This window comes from Ovis canadensis, chromosome 4 (assembly GCF_042477335.2).
Source record: "Ovis canadensis isolate MfBH-ARS-UI-01 breed Bighorn chromosome 4, ARS-UI_OviCan_v2, whole genome shotgun sequence".
Lineage (NCBI taxonomy): Eukaryota > Metazoa > Chordata > Mammalia > Artiodactyla > Bovidae > Ovis > Ovis canadensis.
In genome coordinates this window covers 126,422,936-126,442,814 of record NC_091248.1, presented here as the reverse complement: position 1 = coordinate 126,442,814, position 19,879 = coordinate 126,422,936, and the positions used below count along the sequence as shown (strand labels likewise).

The following is a 19,879-nucleotide window of genomic DNA, read 5'->3' as shown; positions in this document are numbered from 1 at the left end:
CTGAACACGGGCAAGGGGAGCTGGGGACAGACCCAAACAAGGCAGAGCTGAGGACAGAGTATGTCGAAGGAAGAACTAATAAGACTCGGCAATCACTTCATGTAGAACATTCTCAGAGACAACACTGTATACTGAGAAGCTGAATGTGGCCTGGGGAGGCTGTGAGGGTGGGGAGGGCCACAGGGAGACCCTGCAGGCTGGGCTCAGCCGGGAGGCAACCAGCTACCCTCGAGAAAGGTCAGAACTGCTCCAGCCAGAACATACCTGAAAAACCCCACAGCAAAGCGAACCAGACCAGAGAAGCCAGCCAAAGAGCCATCTCCTCAAAGACAATCTAATGAGCGAAGACCAAGACGCTTCAAGAAAAAAACGATGTGATCCTGGTCCAGAAGCTTGGAGAACACTGCATGTTACAGCCCTTCCGAAAGGGGCCCAAAGCGCTCGGAAAAACACACCTGGCTCAGCTTCCCACTCTCACCCTGGAAACCACCGAGCGAGAAACTCAAAGGAACCCGTTTAAATATCAGGGGAGCTGACCCAGGAGAAGTCAAGTCTGTGTTTCAATGGACTGGCGTGCTTTGAAAACTCCAGCAGTTTATAAACTTTAAAAAGTTCTGAAACATCTTTGTAGTTAATGTTACAAAGCAGCATTTTCCAGGTTTAAAAAGGACTTTCAACGTATGTCACCTCCAAGAAAATGTGAACAACACGAGCTGAGATTCTGCTGTTGTTCCTCAGTGGTGAGGACAGATTAATGCTGGTACATGTGCTTAAAAAAATTTTTTTAGACACTTCCTATAATAGCACTTTGGGTTTATATTTAGACAAGGAATAAAGTGAGGCAGAAACCATTTCTAGACAAGTACACATCTAACTCTGGACTTGGGAGGATCCTGCTCTCCACGTTCCCCACCCTGCTCCCGAGAACTTATAGTGTTTTAAGATGCTCAACGCTCTGCCTGAGAGCAAAGAGGCAAACACAGCGTTTACTCCACACCTGGCCTCCCCTCCATGGCAATGAATGTCATTTCTCATGTTTGATTCTAAAATCGGTATGTCTCTACAAAGCAAAACGTATTCTGTGCCATGGTAGTAGGGTTTTCTTCCCTCAGATGCTATTATTAAATCAAGGATACAAAGGTCCGTATAGTCAAGGCTATGGTCTTCCCAGTGGTATTGTGAGAGCTGGACCGTGAAGACGGCAGAACGCCATAAGAATTGAGCCTCTGAACTGTGGTGCTGCAGAAGACTCCTGAAAGTCCCCTGGACAGCAAGGAGATGAAACCAGGCAATCTTAAGGGAGATGAACCCTGAATATTCACTGGAAGGGCTGATGCTGAAGCTGAAGCGCCAGTACTTTGGTCATCTGATGCAAACAGCTGACTCATTGGAAAAGTCCCTGATGCTGGGAAAGATTGAGGGCAGAAGGAGAAGAGGGCGTCAGAGGATGAGATGGCTGGACAACATCATCGATGCAATGAACATGAACTTTGGCAAACTCTGGGAGATGGTGAGGGACAGGGAGGCCTGGCATGCTGCAATCCGTGGGGTCACAAAGAGTTGGACACAACTGGGCTACTGAATACCACCACCACCACCACCACCTTATATATGTACACAGACCCTGTAAGATATATATTTCCTATAAAACAGATGTCTCTCTATAAGGCCAGCGATGTTTATTAGCATATTAAAAGCCCCTCAGTATCCAACCTAGCATTTCCTAAATGCATTTACTCACAGATCTTCTCTTCTCTAGGCTTTCCAGGGGGCACTAGCGGTAAAGAACCTGCCTGCCAATGTAGGAGACTCAGGTTCGATCCCTGGGTTGGGAAGACCCCCTGGAGGAGGGCATGGCAACCCACTCCAGTATTCTTGCCTGGAGAATCCCATGGACAGAGGAGCCTGATGGGCTACCATCCATGGGGTTGCAAAAGAGTTGGACACGACTGAAGTGCACAGACACCTCACTTCCATTCCAATATCTTACATGTCACAGAACATAGATGGGCAAACACTGCTCTAAAATAAACGGCAGAAAATGCAGGGAGTGGTAAAGCTGACTTGCTTTATTATAAAAACAGGGACTGAACAATGCTTCAGAGTATCAAGCATGACAGGCTTCACCATAAATGTCCGGTTAAATCGCAGACGTTCACGAACACAACACAGGCGCCTGCCCGGGACAGAGGCACCGACACACAGGACACTTGCCAAGGGACCACACTGAGGAGTGACTCCTGCGAAACTGCGCCCCAGGCCACGCCATCTCCAGCATTCTGGGTCCCCTGTGGGGAGGCAGTCCTCACCCTCTGGTTTCGGGGGCCTCTATCTGATATAAGTAAAGTGAATTGCTCAGTCGTGTCTGACTCTTTGCGACCGGGACTGTAGCCCGCCAGGCTCCTCTGCCCATGGGATTCTCCAGGCAAGAATACTGGAGTGGGTACCTGTTCCTTTACCCCGAGGATCTTCCCGACCCAGGGATCAAACCTGAGTCTCCTGCATTGCAGACAAGATTCTTTACCCTCTGAACCATGACCGACTAGCAAAACCATTCCTGCACTGACTGGCCAAGGCTACCTTTACCTTGGGAAGAAAGACTTATGTCCATAATGAGGTGTCTACCAGCAAGAAGCAGAAAGCTGGGTCGGGGGGGCGGGGGTAGGGAGCGGTGAGCAGTTTCAAAGCTGCTAGAGGGGTTCAGCCCCAGTCTCTGGCACATTCTATGTGTGGGGAATGGTGGTTATTATCGTACCACAAGATGATCCGCTAAGACCGGAGTGGAGCACTCAGAAGAAACCAATCTCTGGCTTTTCCTTCCCCACCCTCCCCCAAACCGAAGCCTGCCAGTTCCCAAAGTGTGGGAGAGAGCCCCCAGCCCTTACGTCTGGGAGGCCACTTGGGGCTGAACTGTGTGCGTTCCCCAGTTTCTCAGCCTCATCCCCACTTCAAACCTTTCCCTCCAGTCTGTCTAGAGCAGGCCTCCCTGCCTCCTGCAGGAGGGCCTCCAGGCTCTCTGGCCTCTCCCCCATGTCCCGACTTTCTGATGCTTCCTCAGCACGCTTAACTATGTTAGCTACTCAGGGACTCGTTTCTGTGCACCTGTTCTCTCAGATGGCCAACAGCATTCCTAGTTGTGTCATTCAGAATACATTTCTTAATCGCTAATAACGTTTTAATATTCCAAGCCATGGCATGAAGTGTGTCAAGAGAATTTGTGTTTTCTAATCTGTAGCAAATGCACCTTCTTAGGCATGATGACAGTGGCTTTCAACACCCATCTACTACAGCTAGGAGGTGTGAAGTCCACAAAAAAAAGGATAGGAAGGTCACAGCATTGCTAAGAAAAGGAAACTTCCACACTGAAGACAATTCGTTAGTACATAATCCAGTTACAACTCAACAAAATTCCAAAACATAAATGGATTTCACGGATTAAAACAGTTTCACAGAGGGCATGGAGTATGAGGGGATCCAGAGAAGCTAAAGGATGAAGATGGGAGGATGGGAAGATGAGCCCTGCAGGGAGAACCAACAGTCAGATATCGCACCCTTAACCCTTCATGTCAACACACCTGCAAAGGGACCTGCCGCAAGTAAAGTAGAAACCCAGGTGATCCAGCACTGAGCTGAGGGAGCAGAAACATCTTGCTCAAAGCAGGCACAATGCTTCTACTGTCTTTTGTCTTCATAAACTAATCCACTGCATTATAAATACATGTACACTGTAGAAAACTGGAGGAAAAAAACACAAGCCAAAAGAATAAACTAAAAATAACCCATAATTCCACTACTCAGAGATAATCACTATAAACATTTTGGCTTATTAAAAAAAGTACATACACACTAAAAAAAGAAAATTTTAGACATTACATATATTGTTCTATAGCATGTTTTGGTCTCACTGAAGACAGAATTACAGAAATGCAAAGATTTATCTACAAATGCTGAGATCATAACCCTTAACAGCAAAACGTGAAAACAAACGTTCAATAGGAAGGCATTAAATAGTGTACCCCTGGCAGAATATTAACCCATCATTTTTTATTTTCTTAGACTGAATCCCTAAAAGTCGATTAGCTATTTATATTTCAAAGTGCATACATATCCACACAGACACACATATTTACATGGTTCTTGCAGAAAAATTATTCTTTTTCAGTCGACGACTGGATGGACTCATTTCTTCATATCCTCACCAGAAGTGGCTTATTTTTCAATCTATTCCAAAATTTAAAACAAACAGTATCTCACTGATTTGCTTTCCCATGAGTACTACTAGTAAAGCTGAATTTTTATTTCTTAACCCTTCTTTAAAAAAATTACCAGTTTGCTCATTTCCCCCCACAGTGGCAAAGGAGGTGGAAGGGGTATCTTTATCTTAGTTCTATAAGTCCTCCTTTTTCAGTAAAGAAAGCAAATTTACCATCATTTGCTTTTTAATTTTGTTTGTGGCATTTTTACATACAGAAGTTTAATTATTCTCAAGTACTCAATGGAGACTTTTCCTTCACAGTTCCTGCTTTTGGGGTTATATGCTGAGAGGACTGCTCCATCCTGAGATCAACTGCATTATTTTTTGGTCCTTAAAAATCTGGGTTGGGGGGGACACTAAAAGCACACAAGTTCTCTATCCTAAAATCACAATCATTTTATTACTTTAAATATTTTCACCAGTACACATACACTCTCTAAGCACACATTTCATACAATCTGTTTTTCAAAGTATTTTCTGCCATAGGCCTTTTTAAAAAAAATCATAGCTTACTAGATTTGAACAGTCTTAAATGGTCTTATAAGGCCAGTGAGTTACATCTCACCCCACTTCACAACAGTCCCAAAGTCCAAAGCTGTTCACCTTGTCCCGCAAGTGTCCAATCACTCTCCTTTAACGTCCCCCAGTTACTAAAAGACTAAGAATACGCTCATTCTTGGCAGGCAACCCAGTTCTGCATAATGAATTCTGTCCTAATTATCAATGGGAAGATACCAATCTTGAGAGCACGTCTACCTTGCTTCCTTCTTCTCTTCCACCTTCATATAAATCAGAGCACCTGGGTAAAAGCTGGAGCCCTGGAGTCACCGTCTCATTTTAACTCAGGCCTGGCCACCCAAGAATTGATGCTTTTGAACTGTGGTGTTGGAGAAGACTCTTGAGAGTCCCTTGGAATGCAAGGAGATCCAACCAGTCCATCCTAAAGGAGATCAGTCCTGAATACTCATTGGAAGGACTGATGATGAAATTGAAACTCCAGTACTTTGGCCACCTGACGCGAAGAACTGACTCATTTGAAGAGACCCCAATGCTGGGAAAGATTAGAAGGCAGGAGGAGAAGGGGATGACAGAGGATGAGATGGCTGGATGGCATCACCGACTCAACAGACATGAGTATGAGTAAACTCCGGGAGTTGGTGATGGACAGGGAGGCCAGGTGTGCTGCAGTCCATAGGGCTGCAAAGAGTCGGACACAACTGAGCAACTGAACTGAACTGAACTGGCCACCGAGTAGGCCTGACTTTAACCACCCAAAGCCTCATCTTCTTCCCCAAGAGACTATCAGGGGATTAAACAACAGCAGCTCTAACCCAAGGGGCTCGGTCTAGATGTGAAAGTGTTAGTCGTTCAGTCATTTCCAACTCTGCAACCCCGTGGACTGTAGCCCATGGCTCCTCGGTCCATGGGATTCTCCAGGCAAGAAGACTGGAGTGGGCTGCCGTTTCCTTCTCCAGGGGATCTTCCCGACCCAGGGATGGAAGCCGGGTCTCCTGCACGGCAGGCGGATTCTTTACTGCCTGAGCCACCAGGGAAGCCCCTAGATGTGAAGCAGGGAGGAAGTTCAGAAACAAAGTGCGAGTTTCTGGAGCTAACTCATGCACCTGCACACAGGGCCACGTGCCTGTCACAAGGTTCCATGCCTACAAGAGGTCTGTCCAGTGGGAGAAAGAAACCACAAGTCTAGGCCAAGGTCAAATACTCCGACAGTGATCCGGCGGGGCCTCAGGGACCCCAGGAAAGGCTCCCCTCTAGATTGTGCATCAGGATCTGAGTGGAGCCTTTCCAGAGCAGGAGCTTGCTGGGGGACGGGAAGGGGACGCTGTACTGGAGGCCGAAAGAGAGCCAGAGGGCAGCAGGGCCACTTCTGGGAAGGGGGCTGCCACGAAGCGGGAGAAAGCAAAGATTCCACTCACGTGATCCAAGGGTCCCAGAAGGGGGCTGCCACGACGCGGGAGAAAGCAAAGATTCCACTCACGTGATCCAAGGGTCCCGGAAGAGGGCTGCCACGACGCGGGAGAAAGCAAAGATTCCGTTCACGTGATCCAAGGGTCCCGGAAGGGGGCCGCCACGACGCGGGAGAAAGCAAAGATTCCGCTCACGTGATCCAAGGGTCCCGGAAGGGGGCTGCCACGACGCGGGAGAAAGCAAAGATTCCGCTCACGTGATCCAAGGGTCCCAAGGACCAAGCCTGGGGGTCACAACTCTGCTTTCAAACACGAAGAAAGGTACGCTTCATGGGGCGGTCCAAATGTTGTGAACATTAAAAGCTATGGCATTCCCATGGAATCCACACACTTTGAACGCCTGAAGAAAACTGAAGTCAACTGAAAACCATCTCACTTTATAAACGAGAAGAGGTTTTCCACCTCTAGATCCAACGACATCCTACATCTCAAGCAACACGTTATATACTCAAGCGGAAAGAAATAAAGCAGACATCTTTTCTAGAAGCTATATTCTTGTGCATAAAAAATTTTAAAGCCATCAAACATCACAAAAATCCTGTTTATAGTGTGCATTATTACATGGACAGATTACAAAGCTTAAAATCCTTAGTAATAAACTTAAGGTTTTATTTAAGTTTATTCCTCATTTCACATTCGTGTCTCAATTTGGGAGGCAAATGAAAGAAAACAGTTTGTTGAGAAAACTACCCAATAGCACCCCACCAAAACAAACACACACACACACATAAAAACAAGATAAACTTCAAATGGGTCCTTAAAAACATTACATTCTTTCCTCCAGGTATAACTAAAAGCTCAAAATTCATTCTGAGTCTGGACAGTTTATTCCAGACTCAACTGCTGAGGCCCATGGCCTTGGAACCTATGGAGGGCTGAAAAAGCAAAAAATAAAACACAAACACACTCCTTTAATTTTTGGCACCCTGATTTTCAACTTGAAGGAGAGCAGGTAACCAACCACTCTTCAATCTAAAGCCCGTTCATTTGCATTTTCCTTGCAGAAAGAAAGGCATTCTATGCTTGCTGGGCAAACGGAGTGAACTTCTGATCAAAAGGCACTCAGGGACCCAAGAAAGGTCTCTCTTGTGAGAAAGGTCACTGGGCCTCCTGGACCCAGAGTCATAGCTCTCTTAACAGGAAGGAGTCTCAAGCAGCCAAAGGATTTCACCTCAAAGCTAAGGTGGCAACATTCAACCTGAGGCAAAGACCTCAGTCTTGTTAAAACACACACACACATACAAATTTTAAACATCTGTACTTAAAACCAGTTTTGAGGAAAAAGAAGGAAATTAAAGTTTCACAAGTTGCTTTCTTGGCACCCTCCTGATCTTTCAGAGCTGAAGAAAGCCTGAGCATTTTTCCGTCCAGCTCCATGTTAGTTCCCAGGGATGCGGTAGGAACAATTTATTAAAAAAGCTTGCACTCTTAACCAATGTAACTGAGGTGACTGCTTCTGTAGCCAAAATCTGAGGTGGTCAGACACTGGGTATAAATCAGAATTATTCCAGATTTCTTCATTCAAAAAGCAAATGAAGTACCCCTGACCAAGTTCTATGCTCCTCTGGGGATGCAAAAAATAAAGAATATGTCCTGCCTTCAAGGAATTCAGTCTGTAAAGTATGGGAAGTAAGGCTGCATTGACAACCCAGACTAAGCTAATTATCTCTAGAGGATAATAATCAGTAAGAGACAAAGGAGTCAACATATCCGTAATATATGTATATTAGAGCTATGAGTCGACAGAGCTGTAACATCTAAGCAAACTGCAGGATATTACCAGGTATCACCAGGCTATTAGTTACCCATGTGGTAGGTGCACCGTAGGAAAGGGGGGCCTGCCTCCAAGGACATGGATCAGTGGCCCTAAGAGATGCTGCTGTTGTCACTGAGTCGCGTCCAACTCTTTGCAACCCCATGGACTGCAGCATGCCAGGCTTCCCTGTCCTTCACTATCTCCCAGAGTTTGCTCAAATTCATGTCCACTGAGTTGGTGATGAGAGGATAGTATGAACTGGTAAAAACCCCTAATACTACAGCTAAAGGTTTTTTCCCCTTTTGTTAAGTTTTTAAAAGATGATTCCAATGACAAAAAAAAAGTTAAATATTTTTAGAGTATTTCAGCCAACCCTCTAGAGCTTAAAGAGCACTCTCTCTACAAACCTCCAAAAATGGGCATAATAGAGTTAAAGCAAGCCAGTCTCCTGCATGCTGTATGCATGCCTCAGAATTTGAAATGCGTTGCAACTATTTCGACTTACCAGGGAAAGCAACAGACTTTTAAGTAAAAATTTCCTCAATACCCAAGGACCCTTTTAGATCAAGAGAACGTTAGGTCCAAATTTTTTAGATTAAAAAAAAAATTTTTTTTTTAAATTCTGCTTCTTAAACAATGCTCCCTATTTTTTCTACACAATCCATAAACGCTGCAGGATTTCAGAAAACCAGGTAAAACAGGGTGGCCACAAAATGAAGCGTTAAACTTACACCTGGCCATGCTTTTGCAGACTGCTAAAGCTATGCTGAGGTCTAGAAGCTGGGGGTTCAAGTAAAAGTGAATTTCAGTCCCTTCTGTCACTCCGATGAGTGCATTTCCAAAACTACGTGACCCCTGACTCCACTAACTTGGACTGTTTTAATGCCACTGCGCGAAGAGCAATTACACAGAGCAAATAAACACTTAACTGCAATTCCTCATTTGCACCCTCACCACTAACTCCAGCTGCGAACTGTGAGCAACGACAGTGATCCAATCCGAAAAGAGGATCCTATTTTTGGCAGAGAGCTCGCTAAAGGGAGAAAACCCTCAACTTTGGAGGATTAGGCTCAAGGAACGTTCACCATGCGTTTCTGCCCGGAACCACCAGCACTAGGCATACAGCACACGGGGGGCCAGAAGGGCGCGCGGGGCGACCCCTGCACGCGGCCGGCCGGCGCCCGGGTTACCTGCGGGGTCAGCGCGCGCTCCCGCCGGGTGCAGGGCCGGGGGCGCGCCGAGGCGGCGGCGCAGGCCCGGCCCGACTCGCGGGCGCTCGGCGGCCGCCGCGGAGGGGGGCGGGGGGGGCGCTCCGTCCGCTTCGGCCGCCGCACTCGCATCCCTGCGTGCCGCCCCGGGCCCGCTCCCCGAGGAGAACCGGGCAAAGGGGCGACTGTTACCCAATAATAGCGCCCTGCACAGTCGCAACAATGCGGGCGGGGAAACCCGGGAGCCGCGGGGCAGGGAACCGGAAAGCAGAGAGAGCCCGGCTCCGCGGCTCCTCCGGCGCGCAAGCCCAGTACTTTACTTGAGAGCACGAGTCGGGGGCAAGCGACGCTCGGGGGAGCGGTGGGTCCCCAGGGGGGCCGAGGGAAAGAGGGCGCGGGCTCGGGCACCCCTTGGTTGAGGTGGGGTGGTGGTCGCCGCCTGGAGAGAGGTGAGGCGCGCGCGCCCGACTGCCCCGGGGGCCGCTCGCCAGCCCGGCTCCGCGGCCCGAGGCGGGTCGCGCTGGGAAAGGGGCGGACGCCACCAGGCCGCCGCCTCGGGCGCGATGAATCGGGCCTTTTTTTTTTTCCCCAGTGCGTAGTCCGGGCCTGGGCCGCCCCGAGCCCGCGTCCGGGGCCGCGGCCCGCCAGGCCCGAGCCGGCCGGGGTGACTCAGGGCCGGACCCCGCGCGCGCGCGCGCGCGCTCCCCTCCCGCCCCCGGCGCCCTCTGCCCACGAGTGCACCGGCCCCCGCCGCCATTCCGCCCGGTCGCGGCTCGGCGCCTCGGGCCTCTCGCCCGGCGCCTGAGCTCGGCCGCCGCGGCCCCAGTCACTGCGACACCGCGGCTCCGGGTCGGGCCTGCGCCGCCGCCGCCGCCTCCCCTCAGCCCCGGCGCCGCCGACAACTCACCCGCATTTCCCGGCTGCCTAAATGGCTCCGGCGACGTCTCCACCTGGTCGCTGGGCCCGGCCCCGGTTAAATCCCCGTCCCGCCAAGGTCTCGCCGCGTCCCTCAGCCGCCGGGGCTGCCCCGCCTGGAGCTGCGTGCGACACGGCTCCCGCCTCCTCCTCCTCCTCCTCCTCCCGGCCCGCCCGCCGGCCCTCCTCCCGCCGCCGCCGCCTGCACCACGCAACCTCCGCCCTCTCGCCTTCCCTTCGCCGCTCCCCGCCCTCCCGGCCTCACCGGCTCCGGCTCCCGCGGTGGAGAAGCTGGGGGGGGAGGGCCGGAACGCTCCGCCATCGGCGTCCGGGGCGGGGGAGCCGGGAAACCGTCGCCGCCATCTCCCCACCAGCCCCGCGGAGCGGGAGGGGCCCGAAAGCCCCCGCCCGCCGTGCCGCGGCCCCGAGTTCTCCCCACCCCGCCCGCCGCCCCGCGCCGCCGAGGCCCCGCTCGCGGGGCTGCTCTCTACCTGAAAGCCCCCGCGGGCCCCTGGCCATGGACGCCGCACCCTCCCCGGACGGGCGCACCGGATCCTCCTCCAGGTTTTACTGCCTCCCTGGCCTTGGGGGCCGCCTCTGAGGACCCGGCTTCCCGCCACTTTGGGCCGAACGAGGAGGGGGCGGGGGTGGTCACCTTCCTAGGTCGGGGCCCCAGCCTGAGGAGAAACCGGCCCGAAACACCCCGGAGCAGAGGGTCTTACACGCCGCCCTCCCCCGCTCCTGCGCGCACACACACTGAACCGACACGGATCACAACTACACCCGCTGGATCTACCTTCCCGGCGGGAGGATAACCAAAAGCCATACCCCGACCGGCTGATGGGCGAGTGGCCCTGAAAGGCAGGCGCAGCAGACTCCAGAGAAACGTGCCGTCCATTCTCTGAACCCCAGGACACCTGCGGCCTCGTGGATCGGCACCTCAAAGTCCCAGCTCCTGGGCGTCTCTCTGTCTCTCTCTCTCTCTAAAATTGGTTCGGAGATCAAACCAAATTAGCTTACCTCTTCAAACTCTCTAACCCACTCTTTTTTGAACAGAGGTCGACAAAGACACTTTACCATTAATCTCTGTAAAGATTAAGTGAAGAATGAAATTGAAGATCTTACATATATGGATGGGATGAGTGAGGTATGACTATTGAATAGGACTGTTTTCACCAGTGCTGCGGAGTCGTTCGTCGCATTCATCTGAAATTAACTCACAAGTGGTTACCTGAAATACAAATTTGGGCAGCGCAAATGGCCACCTGGCTTCCTGTGGGGACACAGGTGAGAAAGCTTGGACTTGAAGGGGCTTCTTCTCTAATCCCATGGTCCATGAACAGTTCAGCATGGAAAGATTTCAGGTTATCTGGGCCAAAGACTTGATGACTGTAACTTCCTGTTTTGCTCCAAAACTAAAACATTGAGTATCACCTTGGGGTGGAAATGCTAGGCCCAGAGCCTAGGGCTACTCCCACAGCCCTCACTGTTTCCTGAGGAATATGGATGTCTCTTAGAAGAAATATCTTAAGACATACTTGTATATGCGGTTCCTCCTATTGAAATGTGGCCTTCTGTCAACAACTCTTTATCTTTAAAAGTATGGCATTTGTCTGTACCTGTCACCAGAGTATGTGATCTCAGCCTATTTAAGGATTTTTAAATTCGTGCTTTATATCCTCAATGGACATGAGTTGGAGCAGACTCCGGGAGATGGTGAAGGACGGAGAAGCCTGGCGTGCTGCAGTCCATGCCGCTGCAAAGAGCTGGACAGGACTGAGCGGCAGAACAGCAACAAATATCCTATACTTCTAAATATTCAAAAGAAGCTTAGATGTATTTAACTTTCTCATGGGCACATGGGAGAATTGAAGGTAAAAATGGAAGGCTTGTACATATATATGTACACATATATGGGAGGCTGCACACATATGGTTTCTCTGAGACCCTCACTTCTGCGAGCTTTCCTCAGAGGACAGGTTAGCTCATCTCCCGTTTGTCTAACCTGTCCTCTGCCATTTCATCATCCAATATGGTCGTCCTGTCTGTGACTCCCCACAGCTAACACGTGAGCTGAGTGGGTCAACTTTCCCTTTGCTGTTTGTTTCTTCCAACGTCTGTTTTTCCCTAATGGGAGGATTTAGTTCATCTCTACCTTCCTCTCCACTTCTCATTGCCTCAGTTCCTAGTTCTTAATTTCTTCCAGCCTTTACTCTCCACTCATCTGCACTATTATTCTTAGCTCTAAGGCTACACCGTTGACTTTTATGTCCACTTCATAACCAGGTTGCATCTGTACCACTTCTGCTCTGCACAGGCAACCTTGCCTCCTACCTTAACCATTCATTCTCTTTCCACTCCAAAACTTCTCCATCTTCTCCCCAATCTCAGCAAAACTGATGTTGTCCCCCTGTCAGATGACCCAGCATTTGGAGGGGTAATTTACTTACAGGTGTTAGAATCAAAATTGAAAATAGTCTTGACTAGAATATTAGGTCAAAACCTAGGATAAAATATAACTTTGCAAACCTAAAACAATATGATGAAGTTCAAAAAGCCCACGTTTTAAATTTAAGCAGACCTCTGTTTATATTCAAACTCAAACCACCATCTTTTGTCTTGGTTAAGCCAACTTATATGGGTATTAAAATACCTCATTAAGTTGTTGTGCAGAGTAATTCCTTCAAAATCACAGCATACTTCCTGAAACAGTGTTAGTCCCTAATTTTTTCATAATTCCAGCATACTTCCTGAAACACTGTTAGTCCCTTTTGTCTTCTGTACAGTTGAGATTTACTGACCGCCCTGTTTGGTTGTTGATAATGCTGACATTTTCTTAGTCATCAGTTCAGTTCAGTTGCTTAGTTGTGTACGACTCTGCAACCCCATGGTTTCAAAGTCATACAGGCCTGAAAACAGTATACTGACCTGTGAACCTTGCATCCCAGAGCTAGTCACCATCCTAAAGAAATCTTTTGTCTATTTTGGCTCAGTCTGGGGACATACATCATCATTATCACATTCACTTTCCAAAGAAAAACGTAAGACTCCAATAGTAGGCAGTTTGCCCCAAATCACAGCTTAATCGGTGGCATAACCTGACACAGTGACTCCCAAGCGCGAGTCGATCCATTCCTTTACTCCGATGTTTCCCCACACCTGTATCGTTCCTTTAACCTTTTGAATGGTTTTCCTGGTTCTCATCTCTGCTCTGTCCTTCCCGCCTGCACAGTAACTGAGCCCCACTGGTCGATTCCAAACTGATTGCTTCATCATTGACTCTTTATCCTTTCAAACTTTTCAGTGGCTCCCCACTGCTTATAGAGTTCAGTCCAAACTCTGACCTCGTGCCTAAAGTTGACCATAATCTTGTCCTAACTTACTTTTCCAAATTTTTTCTAGCCATTCCCCAAAAGGAACTCTCAACTTCATCCCATCCTATTAAACCTACTGTTGGCCCACAAATACCTGCCTTGAATCACCATTTGTGAATGCTTCCTTCCCTTTGTTTCCTGAAACAAACAGAAATGGTCCCTCCTCCTTTCCTTCATCTGCAAATCACCCTCCCTTTTTCATGTCCAGCTCAAGTCCGATTCCGGAAGCCTATTTTGTGGAAGCCTACTTTGCACCTTCTGCACAGGGTTTTGTGATCTCTCCGATTGCCAACCCTCTTATGTGCACCGTTAAAGGAGATAGTCCTTGGTCAGGCATTATTTCCACCAGGCCCCTCAGTATTGTGCCTGAACAACAGGGGACAGTGGTCCAAAATAGCTGTTTACTAGTCAAATCAGAAAGGGTACCATGTCACCTGATGAGCCTTATGCACTATTGTTTCTAAGACGTGAGTAAGGAACTAGCCATCCAGAGCAAATTAAATTCATTTAACGAGAGAGTTCCCAAACCTGTCTTCGCCTCAGAATCACCTGGGGATTTGAACACTGATTCCAGGGCCCATTCCAGACCTACTGAGTCAAAACTGGGCAGGAAGAGGGAAGGGATGAAATCTGAAACTGTCAGAGTTTATTTATATCATGGCTTTACTACTTATTATCTGAGTAACTCCGAGCAAGTTGCTTAACCTCTCTGTGCCTTGCCCTATGAACTGGGGATGATAATACTATCTCATGTGAGGTTGCTATGAACATAACAACTTAAACATGAACTTTCCTGCTGGTGGCTCAGCGGTAAAGAATCCGCTTGTGATGCAGGAGATAAGGTTCGATCCCTGGGTTGGGAAGATCCCCTGGAGAAGGAAGTGGCAACCCACTCCAGTGTTCTTGCCTGGGAAATGCCATGGACAGAGGAGCCTGGTGGGTACAGTCCATGGGGTCGCAAGAGTCAGACACAATTTAGGACTAAAGCACCACCACCAGTGATGATGCTGCTGATCGAATTATCGAGGGCTAATCTGGTGACCTGAGTTTGGGAACCACTGATTTAATGGACTGCTCCTTCCTGTGTTAAAGTTTCAAATGTTATGATCTTAAAAGTTCTGGTGTTAGCATTGTTGACATATTACATAAGTCTTACTTGTTTTGAAATCGTGTACCTCAAGGAAGAGGAGCTAAGTAAGCAGATTTTTCAATTAAACTTGCTTATTTAATCCAAATCATGAAGTATACTTTATGCATGCTTAAAAAAAAAACAACAACTAGTTTCTCTTAGGAAAATAACCCATGTACTATAGCTAAATAGAGTAATCCAACCAGCTTAACATTCAAAGGAAGCAATCAGGAAAGATATGAAATAATACATGATTTCTTCTATTTTTTTTTTCTATTTAGGATAATGAGTTGTAAATTCTTTTTGAAGAAGTAGGTTTTTAATCTTCGCTTCAATTCATTAGAGAAAATTCATAGCTCATGTTAGTCCACCAAATTCCAAACAATATTTTAATGATATTAAATGTAACTAGCCATAAAAATAGGAAGCAAAAATTTACTTAACCAAAGTCACAAAGTAAATATGTCTAGGGAATACAGAATGGGTAGCCCCACCTTCTCAACTCTTGACTGATAAATGGCCTATACAAAAATACACAAAGGCCTTATTTTTATTGTCTGGAATTCCACCAAAGATTCCTAGTGTCCTCTCTTAAAGACTCACATAGCTCTGGGATGGTAGCAGGGCTTAAAAGTGATTCACACATCAACACTAACTAGTTCAATCAGATGGCCTTCTTTCTAACCTGCGTAGAGTAACAGCTAAAGAAAGGAAGGTTTGGGACATGTTAAGTTTGGGGGAAAGACGGTGCTTCAGGGCAGGCTGAAGGCCTTGGGGTCAGAGGTTCTGGTGAGAAGAGCCATAAGCAAAAAGAGGGACTGAGGAAAGGAGATGGAGAGACATAAGTCTAATCTGTTCAAGTCTAGATTTTGCACGTTGAGAAGACCTAAGCCTCTTGTTTTGAGGACCCATAAGGCAGAAAAAACTATTGTCAAGACAGTCATGAACCAAATCGGCTTTTGAGTTTGGGGAACCTGAACACCATGGTAACATTCGATCAGGTTGGGCCATACGGAATTGCAACTCATTTTCTAATGATTCAACCTTTTGTCTATGAGAAAATTATTGGGTTCCAGAAAATTGCCCTAAAATCTCTTCTTCCAGGAAACTTTGTCTGACCTTACACATGCCAACCGAGCCCCACACCCACATGGGGATCAGGTGCCTGCTTTTTGTGATTCTTTTATACCACGTATTAATACTTACTTACTGAAGAGTTTGTCTATATTTCATTATAATTTTCCTTTCTCTATTTCCCACTCTCATAGGTTATAAGCTTCTTGAATACAGAGAAGGTGTTTTTTATTACTATACATATACTATTTATCATAGTTCCTGGTGCATAGTCTATTGAAAAAAATACTTAGAACCCCACTCATGGATTAGTGGGGACTGTTTATACTATGAAACCCAGTGATGCCACTTTCCTGCTCAAAAGTCTTTAATAATTCCCCATATCCTACAAAAGGAATGACAAGCAAGTCATTCCTAGTATTAAAATACCCTCCACACTTCAGCTTCAGTGGACTTATTCATACTCATCTCTCAGGTTTCTTACACATACCAAGCCAGATCCAAACTGGACTCCTGAGCAGGCTCTGTGTTTCCTCTTCTAACCACACTTTCTGTATCAGTTATTCTTCCCCAGTTGCTGCTCACGTCAAGGGAGCACAGTGGTAAAGAATCTGCCTGCCAGGCAGAAGACACGAGAGACGCAGGTTTGATCCTTGGTTCAGGAAGATCCCCTGGAGAGGGTAATAAATGGTAACCCACTGCCGTATTCTTGCCTGAAAAATCCCATGGACAGAGGAGCCTGGCAGGCTACAGTCCATGGGGTCACAAAGAGTTAGACACGACTGAGCTCAGCACAGACAAGAGAATCACTGCTCACCCCAGTACAGTTCATTCTTCTGGGTCTACCTTAAATGGAATTTCCTCAGTGAAACCTTTCTTTTCCTCTGCCTAATATAAATTTCAACTCTATCACCCCTCCTCCCCAACCCCCCACCACCACCCCCACCCCCCACCCTGCACACATACTCACTGGGTGAGCTTCTAGAAGACATTCTTACACGAGTTTGTGATACAGGACTGTATCCGTCAAGGTTCCCCAGAGAAACAGAAGCAATAGGAGATACGCCAAAGATACAGATCTATGGAAGTGGAACCAACAGGAGATACATATATATATGAAAGTGAAAGTGAAGTCGCTCAGTCGTCTGACTCTGCGACCCCATGGACGGTAGCCCACCAGGCTCCTCCGTCATGGGATTCTCCAGGCAAGAATACTGGAGTGGGTTGCCATTTCCTTCTCCAGGGGATAGTCCCAACCCAGGGATCGAACCCAGGTCTCCCACATTGCAGGCAGACACTTTAACCTCTGAGCCACCAGGGAAGCCATATATATATATATATATATATATATATATATATATATAATTCGATGCCTCAAGTATATTTATTCTGCCCTCTTTTCACCTCCATGTCCACTAGTTCATTAAATCCTATCCACTTAAGACCTGTATTAGCTTCATTTGTGCTGCTGCAGTGGCCTGCTGGTCTTCCTACCTCCTGTCTCTCTTCTAATTCATCTTCCACGTAGCCATGGAGTGTGTTCCCCGCCACTACCCCAGAATACGATAGTGACTTCCTCAAGAAGCAGAAGATCATGGGCTCTGGAGTTAGATGATCTAAGTTGATCCCACCACTTAATGGCTGTTGGACCCTGCAAAAGTTATTTCACCGGTCTCTGCCTCAACTTCTTCACCTATAAAATGGAAACAGTACACACTGTATAGGATGGTTTTTAAAGGTGGGCTGTAGCATTTCATGGTGTTGGATGCCTGACACACAGAAAGCATTTGGCATATTATTGTCATTATTCAACAAAAAACTCTCAGCGGTTTCACATCCCTTAGGAAGACACTCGATGATAACGTTCACAGCGTGACCTCTGCCTCCCTTCCCAGTATCCCTTCCAGCCACATCTCTTCCTGGACCTTGGGTTGCAGCCACAGTGACAACCAGGGGGGTCCCCACCAGGAAGTGTGGAGACTCCTGGTAGAGACCTCTGTTGAGAATGTCCTCCTTCCTTTTTCTTTTCCCTTGAGTCATTCTCCGGACCCCTAATCCCGCGTCATCTTTTCTACGAAGTTTCCTCCGCCTCTTCTTACTCTTACTGTATTCTGATATTTTTGCATAAATGCTGGCGAGAAGTTCTCTGAGAAATTCCCTTTCACCTTGAACTTTCTTTTTTGATTGCCAGAAATGGGGTCTCCAATGTAGAGCTACTATTCGTGTATGTTGCAAAGAGTCGGACACGACTGAGCGACTTCACTTCATTCTTGTATGTAATGTAATACATGTAAAGTATATCTTGGATTATTCCAAGTTTTTATTGGCATAAATTGGAGAGGACATTCTCATTGTGAATGATGAAGTGTGTTTTCCAGGTCATACCACATTTGTGCCAAGAAAAACTTTATAGCCCTTCAACACTATTTGTTTATGATACATTTTTAAAGATGAGCAATAGTTTTTTGAGAATGTGAACAGAGAATTGAAGAAATTCCAATGACCTTAGAGCTAGGTTTTCTTGGTCTGAAAGGTCATTTGCTTTATGATTCAACATTAACTTTGGGGATAAAAAAGAAATGAACATTAAAGGAGGCTGCAGGCTGGAGTTCTCAATGAACAGATAATCAAAAGAGATATTATACTACCATTTTGTGACAAATTATTTTACTTCCCACTCCATTAATTTTTTTCCTGTGGAAGAGAAGTGAAGCAAGCTCTCTCAAATTTGCAGAATTTCTGTTTGAAAAAAAATTTTAATTTTTTAATTTAACTTTCTTAAAAAATGTATGTAATTAAATAAAATATATGTAATTAAATAAAAAAATTCAGACATGGAATCTGGATAAGGAGCTCCTGGCTAGCTTTGAGAGCAGAATAAATTCAGGAACCAAATGCTTTTTTGTACAATGAGAGTTACATTTTATTTTTGCTGATAATGTCCCAGAAACTGAAGTCAATGTCATCAGCCACTGTTCCACCCCAGCAGCAATAAGGCCATTGGCAGGCGTTTGGCTTTTCCATCAACACCATCCGCGTTCAAGTCTGCTGCTGTGAGCTTGAGCAGTTCAGCATACCAAGATGAGAAAAAGAGTTACAGCCCCTCCCGCCCTCCTGGCTGCCCCATAACCTGATAGGCGAGTAAGAGACAGCAGACAGACAGGAAACCAGCTACTAAATATCCCAAGGAAGCGTTCAGACTTTCCTCCTGCGTGGGAAGCTAGTCCCTCTTTCTCATTCTTTTGTCAATGATCTTTTCTTTCTCCCTTCCAGCCACCCTGACCTTTGACTTCAGGGTGGAACTAGGTAAATATCCAGCTATCCGGTTCCCTTATCGTTATTAAGGTTGCTGACTTACTCGCCTTTAAATTAGACCACGCTACCTGGACCATGCAAACATTTATATTCTGAACATGCCAGCAAGGCCACGTGGAAGAAATGGGCAGTGGAGTAAAATTTACTTTGAACCATAGACGCTTAAGTCTTCCTGATAGAATTAGGCGAGGAGACGTAAAGAGCAGGTATAAACACACTCTAATGGTCAAAAATATTGTGATTTTTGAAACCCTGGGGTATCGAGAGTTGGGGAAAATAAAGCATTGACTGTGATTGTGTTTCTGGAGTGAGCACTTTATAAACCATTTGCTAATTGACCTACTTTCCCCTCCTGCAGCTACAATGCCACAGCTTAGACATGGGCCACAGAGTGGCTCTTATCTTGCACTGAGTGGGGTCAACCCCACTAGCTGCTGCAAGGAGCCTCTCCAGCTCCATCCTTGGTCTGAGAACGATTATGGGAAGAAGCAAGGAAGAGACACCCGTGGGGAAAAGACAGGCTCAGGTACCCAGGCCTGGGCCTGACAGCAGACAGAAGACAGGGCGCGCACCAAAGTGGTCACATATAACTCCCTCTTGCTCCCCTGCAGCAGGAGCAGATGGGCGTCTTGCATGATGGCCCCTGGCCAAACAATCCCATCTTTCTGGACGTCCAGAGCTTACACCTGTGAGCATTCTCTGCACCACTTCCCAGAACCAGCATTTTCTAGCTGTGAGCTATTTGGGAACAGCGCTCTGTCCCCACTACACTGGTTTCCATAATTTGTCCCCAATCCCCCTTTCCAGGCTCACTCCCCACTTCACTCCTTCCATACTCTGGAATTCTCACTGGGCCACTCACAGTGTC

The 19,879-nt window shown here is 47.3% G+C and overlaps 1 protein-coding gene across 4 annotated transcripts in view; it reads right to left on the bottom strand.

Annotated features, from left to right (window-relative positions):
• The window catches only part of CUL1 (cullin 1), an 88,933-nt gene extending 78,109 nt beyond the window's left edge, over positions 1-10,824 (bottom strand). The window contains exons 1-2 of one of the 4 annotated variants that reach the window (XM_069587022.1): positions 4,131-4,309; positions 3,576-3,735 (exon numbers count right to left, since the gene is read on the bottom strand). The gene's annotated coding sequence lies outside the window, so the exon portion shown is untranslated. Of the gene's footprint in view, positions 1-3,575; positions 3,736-4,130; positions 4,310-10,111 lie in introns of those variants that run through there. The other 3 variants (XM_069587021.1, XM_069587020.1, XM_069587019.1) reach the window with 3 other exon arrangements.
• Between the last annotated feature and the right edge of the window lie 9,055 nt (positions 10,825-19,879).